Source organism: Capricornis sumatraensis, chromosome 3 (genome assembly GCF_032405125.1).
Source record: "Capricornis sumatraensis isolate serow.1 chromosome 3, serow.2, whole genome shotgun sequence".
NCBI lineage: Eukaryota > Metazoa > Chordata > Mammalia > Artiodactyla > Bovidae > Capricornis > Capricornis sumatraensis.
Window position 1 is genome coordinate 153,992,176 of NC_091071.1, and position 11,839 is coordinate 154,004,014.

Below are 11,839 nucleotides of genomic sequence, written 5' to 3' on the forward strand. Positions count from 1 at the left end.
AGTTCCTTTCCATATAAGCCTCTCCACTGTCAAACCATAGTATGGCAGCTGTCTTCCTTCAGAGCAAGAACACAAAAGAGTGTGTTGAAGATGAAAGCCATGACCTTTTTGTAACTTAATCTAGAAAATGACACCCCATCACTTTCGCCATATTTTATTTGTTAGAGTCAACAGGACCAGCCCACACTCAAAGGGCTATGAATGCTTAAGAGTAAGGATTTGCTGGAGGCCATGTGAGAGGCTATCTACCACAGCTACATATAGGCCTGGAGATATTAAGAACATTTTCTTGCCAATGAAGAGATAAAGATTAGAAGTAAAGTTCTCAATATATTCAATGAAGTTGAAGTGTTCCTATGTCTTGGTTTTCCCAAGAGAATCATGACTTGAGCCTATTGTTCTGGCATGACTATGAATAAATGTCCCCATTCACTTTCAAAATTACCCAAATTTGAATGATAAATTATATCTAAGCTATTCAATCAAACTTTCATTACTTATGGAAATACTCTACATCTGTGTTGTTCAAAATGCAGAAATGTATAATGACTGAACACGAAATATAGCTAATACAATTGAGCAACTGAATTTTAAATTTTTACTTTATTTAAATATAAATAGCCCTATATAGTTAGTAACTACTGTACTGGACAGAGTAATACTGTGTGGTTGGGATTCTCCAGGCAAGAATACTGGAGTGGGTTGCCATGCCCTCCTCCAGGGGATCTTCCCAACCCAGAGATTGAAACCAGGTCTCCGCATTGCAAGCAGATTCTTTACTATCTGAGCCACCAGAGAAGCCCAAGAATACTGGAGTGGGGAGCCTATCCCTTCTCCAGGGGATCTTCCCGACCCAGGAATCAAACTGGGGTCTCCTGCATTGCAGGTGGCTTCTTTACCAAGTGAGCTACCAGGGAAGGCCACTCAAAGGCTAGCCCTCTTCAATGGGTTAGAGAATCTGAAGTTGACATTTGTTCAGTTTGATCCCCTTCTGCTTAATGTGGAGGTATGGAGCATATCACTTTAGCTCTCTAGACATCAAATGAGGAACACTCATCTATAAAAAGAAGTCAAACTTCTCAGAAGCTGTGATTTCACCTCTTATCCTTTCTTGCCATTTCAGTCACTTTAGTGAGAATGCAATTCTCAGTCACTAATTTTCCAGAAACCTGCTTTTGCTAAATTCATGGATGACGTCTAATTTGACATCCCCCATAGGAGGAAGCACAAGCTGGAATCAGGATTGCCAGGAGAAATATCAATAAACTCAGATGTGCAGATGACACCACCCTTATGGCAGAAAGTGAAGAAGAACTAAAGAGCCTCCTGATGAAAGTGAAAGAGGAGAGTGAAAAAGTTGGCTTAAAGCTCAACATTCAGAAAACGAAGATCATGGCATCTGGTCCCATCACTTCATGGGAAATAGATGAGGAAACAGTGGAAACAGTGTCAGACTTTATTTTTCTGGGCTCCAAAACCATTGCAGATGATAATTGCAGCCATGAAATTAAAAATTGCTTACTCCTTGGAAAGAAAGTTATGACCAACCTACACAGCATATTAAAAAGCAGAGACATTACTTTGCCAGCAAAGGTCCATCTAGTCAAGACTATGGTTTTTCCAGAGGTCATGTGTGGATGTGAGAATTGGACTATAAAGAAAGCTGAGTACCGAAGAATTGATGCTTTTGAACTGTGGTGCTGGAGAAGACCCTTGAGAGTCCCTTGAACTGCAGGGAGATCCAACCAGTCCATCTTAAAGGAGGTCAGTCCTGGGTGTTCATTGGAAGGATTGATGTTGAAGCTGAAACTCCAATACTTTGGCCACCTGATGTGAAGAGTTGACTTATTTGAAAAGACCCTAATGATGGGAAAGATTGAGGGCAGGAGGAGAAGGGGAGGATAGAAGATGAGATGGTTGGATGGCATTACTGACTCAATGGACATGAGTTTGAGTAAACTCTGGGATTTGGTGATGAACACAGAGGCCTGGCATGCTGCAGTTCATGGGGTCACAAAGAGTCAGACACAACTGAGCTACTGAACTGATACATATTTTTTTTTAATTTTTACTTTGTATTGGATTATTGTTGATTTACAATGTTGTGTTAATTGCAGGTGTATAACAAAATGATTCAGTTATACATATACTATATGTCTTCTTGTTAAAATTCTTTTCCTATTTAGGTCATTACAAAAAAATAAGCAGAATTATCTGTGCAATACATTAGGTCCTTGTTGGTTATCTATTTTAAATATGTGTGTGTGCCTGCTAAGTCGCTTCATTCGTGTCTGACTCTTTGGGACACCATGGGCTGTACCCCATCAGGCTCTCTTGTTGATGGGATTCTCCAGGCAAGAATACTGAAGTGGGTTGCCATCCCCTCCTCCATTTTAAATAGTGTTTAACTGTCAATCCCAAACTTCCAATTGATGTTTTTAAATCTCATCTTTTAAATTTCTGCTCATTCCTGGGTTTTGAAGCATTTTTCTCATGATGTCTATGACATCAATCGCTATTGCTCTTCCTTTCATCTCTCTGGTTGGTATTTCTCAGTCTCCTTTATTTCATCTCTTCCTTTCCTTCCTAGCCCCTAAATTAGCAATGTGAAAAGAGTATGTCATTTTTAACTTCATGATGTATTTCAATTCAATTCTTTCCATTTCTACTGCTTTCAGCATAATCCAAGCCATCAACTTATTCATCATCATGGTCTCTTAGTTGGTCTGATGGCTTCTGGTCTGGTTTTCTCCCATTCAGCAATGATCTTTATAAAACACAAGTAAAATCACCTTCACTCCACTTCTTAAAACCATTAGAAATGGCCCCAAAACACCACATGATCTGGCTTCAGACTTCCAAGAGCTTGATGTCATGCCATTCTTCCTGACCTCTAGTCAAAGAGGACTTATTGAAGTTCCTCAAATATACCAGACACTTTCCTGGACCAGTGTCTTTGCCTGGTTTTTTTCCCCTACTTGAAATATCCTTCCTGGATTTGGCTAAGTTCTTTTTTCTCTCTGCCAGCTTCAAGTCTTAACTTGTAAAATGACCCCTTATAGCATCACCCCCAAACAAATTTAGAATATTTTCATCTTTTCTTTCATACCATTTATTATAACAATTGTTTTATTCATTCAATATATGAACTTCTCTAGACTGCAAACTATTAGCTAAGAATTTTATCTGTCTTGTCTTGAATCATACAAAACATTGAGCACAGTGCCTGACACATTCTAAGTACTTAATGAATATTTGTTGACTGAATAATTTCCTTCCATAATGTAGTGTACCATCTGGCCTTTGTCTCAGCAACTTTTGAAATGCCTCTGAGGATAAGCTGATGTTAAATTCTCTTAGATGATTCATCTGGGTACTTGAGTCAAGCCCTTTCTAATCTCGTCTTAAATTTTTGGCAGTTCTCATGCTAGGAGAGTTGATGAAGGTTCTCTGGTGCCCAGGAGGATAAAATGTTCAGAATAAAGGAATTCAACCTGGGTATAGTCCTACTCTGTCCATGGTTTTGTCCCTTTAAGATCGTTTTCCCAGCTCCAAGAGTATCACCAAGAAGCTGATAAGAATAATATGCTGAGGACTTGTTGAGTTCTAAACTCAGCCTTCAAATCCATCAGTTTCTTGTTACTTCTCTGGTCATCCCATTCCAGGCTGGACTTCTACCCTTGCCTTCTTTTTCTTCGTGAACAGTTTAATTGATTCACGTGGCTATAGACCTTGCTCTTTTGTATTTTATATGTGATTAATTTTGAACTTCATAAAAGGACACCTAGACTACTTTGTCATCTTTTCTGCCTCTATCTTCACCCTTCCTGTCCCACTCCATCATCTTCTAGTAGGCTGCTGTTGAGGGCAGCCTTGATTTGTTTCAGTATAACCAAGCCTTGCCTTCCCAGTCTCAGCGGGTGACAAAAACAATGCCGGCAGAATTCTTCCTCACTCATGCAGTATAAGGCTTTTGGTTTCATTAGTTCATGGGAAAAAACTAATTCTGCTATAAAATGTGAGTAAAAACCCATCAGTTTGAGAGGTGTTGGCAAGGAGTCTAACTCTAGCAGTTGATGGCACCTCCAGGGAGGCTTTGCCTTCTGTATTCGTGGCATTCTTTTCTCACTTTTAAACATCTTCTATAGTTCATGTCACATAAACTCAGTGTTTCACAATCCAGAGAGTCTCTGAGATTCTTTCCCTCTTAATCTTTCTGTCTATGAATGCCGACTTTCAAAAACTCTAGAAAAAAGTCCACTGGTTTGTTATAAATTCTCATTCTTTTGCTATAAAGGGCAAGCTCCTGTTTAGAGAATGTTTCCAGAATAAATCTTCCATCCTCTTTTTATATTCTACTACTGTAAAACCACATTTCTATAGAAACACATCCATATGCATATTCATTAAAAATTCCATTAATACAAAACTGTCTAACCAGCATACATTCTCTGTTACTCAATACTACTGTTAATAAGATTTACAATCCCCTGCCCTGCTGAGGTCCCTGTCTTTTAGCTAACAACACTATGTTGAGGTATCAAATGTATCAGTGTGTGACCTTGAACATCATTAAGCTTCCTGAATCTCAGTTTCTATATCTTTGAGATGGACATAAATAGCTCCAGCTGCTTCAATGAGTTATATAACAGGATGGGGGTACCGAGTGAGAAAGATGTTGGACAGTACTTCCCCAGTAGTCCAGTGGCTAAGAATCCACCTTCCAAGGCAAGGAATGTGGGCTTGATCCTTGACTGGGCAACTAAGGTCCCACATGCTATGGGCAACTAAGCCCATGTGCCACGACTAGAGAAAAACTGTGTGTCACAACGAAAACCCAGCACAGTCAAAATAAGGAAAAAAGGAAAATAAAAAGATGGAGAATTATGCCAGCTCTCTTATGTCCAGGTATGGTGGCCAGTCACCTTGGAGAAGACCTTTATTCAAAAAAGAGTCTCCTAAAAGTCTGATTTGTCATTATACGAGAGTAGAATGAATAGATTCTTTTTGTCTAGGACAAAACGTCTAACAAAACCTTGCACAGCTCAGGCAAGACTACCTTTTCTTGAGACCTCTGCCATGAAAAGTCAGTCATTATGGAGAAGCACATCAATCTGAATAAAAAGTCCCAGGTCTTTGGGAAAGGATAATCCAAGACTCACAATCCCTACTCACAGAGATGCAACATAGAAGAGTCATGTCTGAATGGACCAGGGTAGCACTCAAGAGCTAGGGTCAGGAAAGAGAGAATGTTAGGCTGGCACATTGGTAGCCTTTGGGGCACAAGAGCTGAGCAGTGAAGTATGAGCTAGGGAGCTCCAAACGTGTACCCAAAGTGGATCACTGCTGTGCCCTCAGAAAGGATAAAGAGAGTGAGGTAAGGCAGCAGGGAAGCCTCATCTACAGATGCTTATGACCAATCTTTAAAAGAAACACTCTTGGGGTTCCAAGAAACAACAGATCCCGTTCTTATTCTCTCTTCTTTTTCCTCCTCCTTCTCAACTTCCTACTTTCTTCAATACTGTACAAAGCATGAAATCCCTTTCAACAAAATAGGCCCCAGTGCTCTTGGAAAATTTTAAGGTGGTAGGCTTCATAAATAAAGTACTATATTCCAGGGGAATAGTTCAGGTAAGCAAAGAACCAAGTAATTTAAAAACATATAGAGGGGATGATATTTATATCTTGAGCCAGTAGAGAAGATCATGCTGTTTATAATACTGAAAGATATATAAAAAGTAAAAGACATAAAGTGAAAGGTATATAAAATAGTATAAAACACGAGGGCTTTCCCCAGCTTTTGCCTCTGACTTCTTCCTGAGGCCCAATATATCCCCAGATTAGCCCAGATCATCTGAAAGGCTGTCAGGTATCAACCAATTTAAAATAAAAATGAATCTTAAAAAAAAAAAACTTTTAAAATACTTAGAACTCTCCTTAACTCTGAAAGAAGATGGTGTTAAGGGGGTATTTCCAAATTTGCTGGCATATTGGGTGCAGCAGTTTCACAGCATCATCTTTCAGGATTTGAAATAGCTCAACTGGAATTCCATCACCTCCACTAGCTTTGTTTGTAGTGATGCATCCTAAGGCCCACTTGACTTCACATTCCAGGATATCTGGCTCTGGGTGAGTGATCATACCATCGTGATTATCCGGGTCGTGAAGATCTTTTTGTACAGTTCTTCTGTGTATTCTTGCCACCTCTTCTTAATATCTTCTGCTTCTGTTAGGTCCATACCATTTCTGTCCTTTATAGAGCCCATCTTTGCATGAAATGTTCCCTTGGTATCTCTAATTTTCTTGAAGAGATCTCTACTATTTCCCATTTTGTTGTTTTCCTCTATTTCTTTGCATTGATTGCTGAGGAAGGCTTTCTTATCTCTTCTTGCTATTCTTTGGAACTCTGCATTCAGATGCTTACATCTTTCTTTTTCTCCTCTTCTTTTCACTTCTCTTCTTTTTGCAGCTATTTGTAAGGCCTCCCCAGACAGCCATTTTGCTTTTTTGCATTTCTTTTCCATGGGGATGGTCTTCATCCCTGTCTTCTGTACAGTGTCACGAACCTCCGTCCATAGTTCATCAGGCACTCTATCTATCAGATCTAGTCCCTAAAATCTATTTCTCATTTCCACTGTATAATCATAAGGGATTTGCCTTAGGTCTCAGTTTTCATTCCAATCCCAAAGAAAGGCAATGCCAAAGAATGCTCAAACTACCACACAATTGCACTCATCTCATATGCTAGTAAAGTAATGCTCAAAATTCTCCAAGCCAGGCTTCAGCAATATGTGAACCGTGAACTTCCAGATGTTCAAGCTGCTTTTAGAAAAGGCAGAGGAACCAGAGATCAAATTGCCAACATCTGTTGGATCATCGAAAAAGAAAGAGAGTTCCAGAAAAACATCTATTTCTGCTTTATTGACTATGCCAAAGCCTTTGACAGTGTGGATCACAATAAACTGTGGACAATTCTGAAAGAGATGGGAATACCAGACCACCTGACCTGCCTCTTGAGAAACCTATATGGAGGTCAGGAGGCAACAGTTAGAACTGGACATGGAACAACAGACTGGTTCCAAATAAGAAAAGGAGTATGTCAAGGCTGTATTTTGTCACCGTGCTTATTTATATGCAGAGTACATCATGAGAAATGCTGGGCTGGAAGAAGCACAAGCTGGAATCAAGATTGCCAGGAGAAATATCAATAACCTCAGATATGCAGATGACAGCAACCTTATGGCAGAAAATGAAGAATTAAAAAGCCTCTTGATGAAAGTGAAAGTGGAGAGTGAAAAAGTTGGCTTAAAGCTCAACATTCAGAAAACTAAGATCATGGCATCTGGTCCCATCACTTCATGGGAAATAGATGGGGAAACAGTGGAAATAGATGGGGAAACAGTGGAAATAGTGTCAGACTTTGTTTGGGGGGGCTCCAAAATCACTGAAGATGGTGACTCCAGCCATGAAATTAAAAGACGCTTACTCCTTGGAAGAAAAATTATAACCAACCTAGATAGCATATTGAAAAGCAGTGACATTACTTTGCCAACAAAGGTCCGTCTAGTCAAGGCTATGATTTTTCCAGTGGTCATGTATGGATGTGAGAGTTGGACTGTGAAGAAAGCTGAGCGCTGAAAAATTGATGCTTTTGAACTGTGGTGTTCGAGAAGACTCTTGAAAGTCCCTTGGACTGCAAGGAAATCCAACCAGTCTATTCTGAAGGAGATCAGCCCTGGGATTTCTTTAGAAGGAATGATGCTAAAGCTGAAATTCCAGTACTTTGGCCACCTCATGTGAAGAGTTGACTCATTGGAAAAGACTCTGATGCTGGGAGGGATTGGGGGCAGGAGGAAAAGGGGACGACCGAGGATGAGATGGCTGGATGGCATCACTGACTCAATGGATGTGAGTCTGAGTGAACTCCGGGAGTTGGTGATGGACAGGGCGGCCTGGCATGCTGCGATTCATGGGGTCGCAAAGAGTCGGACACGACTGAGCAACTGAACTGAACTGAACTGAAGGGGATATTTGAGACATGAACTTCAGACTATGGAATAACATAAACTAGCTCAGAATTTGGGTGGCAAAAGTTAAGGCAAGGCCTTTATAATAATCCCCCAGTTCTCATGGAAATATTAAGAAATAATAGGGAACAGTCAACATACCACTGTCCCCTGGATGCTGTACCTTATCTCTGATGGGAAGTGGCTGCCATCTTCTATGTGTCCAGGAGAGATTAAACTTTGAGATCCAAGGATTTCCAATCTTAGCCATGTTTTGGTCTTAAACTAGCTTCCCAGCTACAGCCCCCCTCCAAACTGTTTCACAGAGACCACCATCCTTAGTTAAGCTCCTGCAGCCACACTTCAGACAAGATCTCTTCCTTGGGTATCATGATGTAGCCCAGCCTTTTTCTCTTCATATAACAACATAATTTGTGTCTCCTCTTCATTTTGTGTTTTCATTGTTCCCTTTCCTTCCAAATCAATTTAACCCAACTCTTCTTTTCTACCATTTTCTACACTAATGCTCCTCTGTTATGCTTACACCCAAATTCCAGTTTCTAAAATCAATTTCCTGTCCTACAGGGTATTCTGAAATTGTCACCTTGGTCTTCTCATGGCAGCTTATAATGGCACCTGGCATATATCATGAACTTCATAAATATTTTTAAAATTAACTATTTTTCTCAATGAACCCAGTATATAAAATGCTGTTACTTAAGAATGTTTAAAAATATTCAGCCTTGCTGTGACACCAGTCATCTTTTTCAGAAACATTTGTTGCCTTCATTCTCCTTTCTATTTAGTTGCAATTTCTATCATTATCAATAATAATGATAGCTATGCATTATTTGTTGATTTATTTATATACCACCTAGATATTTGCTCCTGCCAAAGAACTTAAGATGACTTATGAGAACATCTGAAATACATATCATAAATTTAAAATAAGTGGAAAAAAGGAAAACAAGAGTACAGGAGTAACATGGGCTTTGAAAGAAGATGAATACAAAGCCATACCATAAGAATCTATCCAGCTGCTCTAGGTAAGTCATTAACTTGACTTGAAGGTTCCTAGCTACCAGCCCCAAAGGTAAACCCAATCACTTTAACAATTCATAATATTTTAAGAGGAAAACAAGTAACTCAGAAGAAACAATTATTTGTGATTGTTGAGATCAGACAGGAATGTCTCCCTTGGGGGTCATTGAAGAGTTCAGTATCATTCAGTGAACCACATCCCCACAACAAGCTTAAAGGGAGCGCACAGAAGTTTTATAGGACTATTTGAACAGCATTACTCAGTGAAAGCCCATGGCATCCTTCACAAAGACAGTGGATAATAAACATCTTGACAGAACCCCATATAAATGTTACGGTACAGAGACACAGATTTCTGGTGATCTGACTTAATCCAGAAATAAATATAAAGATCTAGAAGAACATGTATAAAGATACAGAGCATCACTTCCAAGAAAAGTTCCTTAGAGACTACTTTTCTCAGCTTTTATTTAGAATTGAGTGTCAATTGCTACCAAATGAGAAACCAGCCTCTGGTCAGGCATTGTTTAGTTGGTATTATTTAGGATCCTCAGACATTGTTTAGGATCCTCAGATCAACCCCTCTAATGGGTATTATTATTCATATTATGTTAATGAGGGAGCTGAGGCTCTGAGAAATTAAATAACTGCTCCAAAGCCTGGCATGCTCCATTGCAAAGAGTCAGACATGACTGAGCGACTGAACAACACCACAAAGCTACCACAGCAAAAGAGGAAGGTAATAGGAATTTGAAACACGAGGCTTGGTTCCTAATTTATACTTGCTTTTTCTTAAATTATAAAAATCCTCAAACATTCAGAAAGACATAGAGATTAATATAGCAAATAGCCATATACTCACCTGTGATTAGACAGATATTAACATTTTCCCCTCTGGTCTATACCTCAAATTGCCTCCTCTTAGTGCCTCTTTCAGAGAAGGCAATGGCACCCCACTCCAGTACTTTTGCCTGGAAAATCCCATGGATGGAGGAGCCTGGTGGGTTGCAGTCCATGTGTTCGCTAAGAGTCGGACATGACTGAGCGACTTCACTCTCACTTTTCACTTTCATGCATTGGAGAAGGAAATGGCAACCCACTCCAGTGTTCTTGCCTGGAGAACCCCAGGGACGGCAGAGCCTGGTAGGCTGCCTTCTATGGGGTCACACAGAGTCGGACACGACTGAAATGACTTAGCAGCAGCAGCAGCAGCAGTGCCTCTTTGGTATCTAAGAGATGGAAACAGTAACCAAATGGACTATAGCTTTTTTCGGATTGCACGAGTAGAGAAATTTTCTTTCTGTCTTCTCTTGTAAATCTCTAGTTGCTCCAAATGGCTTGGGCTGCATTATTTAAAATATATTGTGCCTTTTTTCCTTTGGCTTTCATGAAGACACAGTTGGAAACTAAAACCTTAATACTGCCCTAGAGAAGAAAAAGCTCAGCTGTTGGTTCATCTGCCAACTTCTGATGAGGGTTAGTGCCCATTGCCCCTCCTCCACCCCCAAAGAATCCCTTGCAACTCAAAACAGTGTGTCATTGGTCATTTTTTTCTTCAACTTGGCCAAATGTAAACAAGACATGATGAGAGAACATTTATTTCAAGGGTGCCATTTTCTGAGGAAGTGAGTCTTTTCATCTAAATCTAATAGTGACAATTTTAATTTAATAAGTTACAGTGAATTCAAGATCTCACAATCATGAGTAAAGTGCTGATCTGAAATGCATTTCTCATATTTTTCCACATTTTATTTAGTGTAGACATTTTAGGCAGCCAGAGAAAAAGTAAAACAATTTTTCTATACCAAAAATAAATTGAATTTCAAAAGTAAGAATGAAAAATACTTCACTTGGCCAACCCCTTAACTCTCTTGTTAAAATCATGCTGAGAGGCTAAAGACTGTTGTAGGAAGAGCAGTACCAAATACTGACAGAAATATTCATATGTATAGATCCTCTTCAAATAATTGGTATGAAACTCGACAAAGTGACTTATTTGTTACTTCATTTAAAGTTCTTAAATGGTATAGCTTTATTCTCATAACTTTCATTTGAACAATTATGACTAAATCATCATAAAATTTAAAGCTTGTGAATACAATTAAATTTGAGTTGTAGTCCTGAGTTCCAAATTTCCTACTTTTGGCGACCAAAGACTGACAAGAAATATCAACAACAATCTCTCAAAAAAAGTCAGTTTGCTCAGCAAATTATGTGTACCAACTTATCTCAGCAAGTACTTGAAATCTTTTTTTTTCCTTCTGCCAAATTGTAAAAATTGGCATTTAGCTCAAATTTTTTAAAGATCTTTTCAAAGCTCTCTTAAAGTTTGCTTGTGTGACCTCAAATAATTTTCTTTCAGATCCTTTTTCCTTTCCAGAAAGACAGTAAATGCTTAGACTTAGCACCTAGGAATGATATACAGTGAGAACCAGACATAGCATGCCTGAGTGTACTGAACCAGAGACATAAAACAGTTCTGGACCATTTGGACAAAAAAAAAAGAAAAAGTCCACAATTTTTGTGTGATCATGTGTTTCCTGAAAATTTCAATTTGTAGTCATAAATATTTGCAATTAGGAAGTCCTGAGTGATCTTAATGATTAATTTTCCTTCATTTTTTGTAGAAATGCACACTGAGGCCAGAAAGTTGAAGTGGTTTGTCTCCAATCACATGATATGGCAGTCAGCACTTAAAACAAGCCCCTTGACTGCACATCCCTCCACAAACCCTGCATTGGGTGTCTGAATTTCACAGACAATACTTCTGTTTTGATAGATGGGGAAACAGT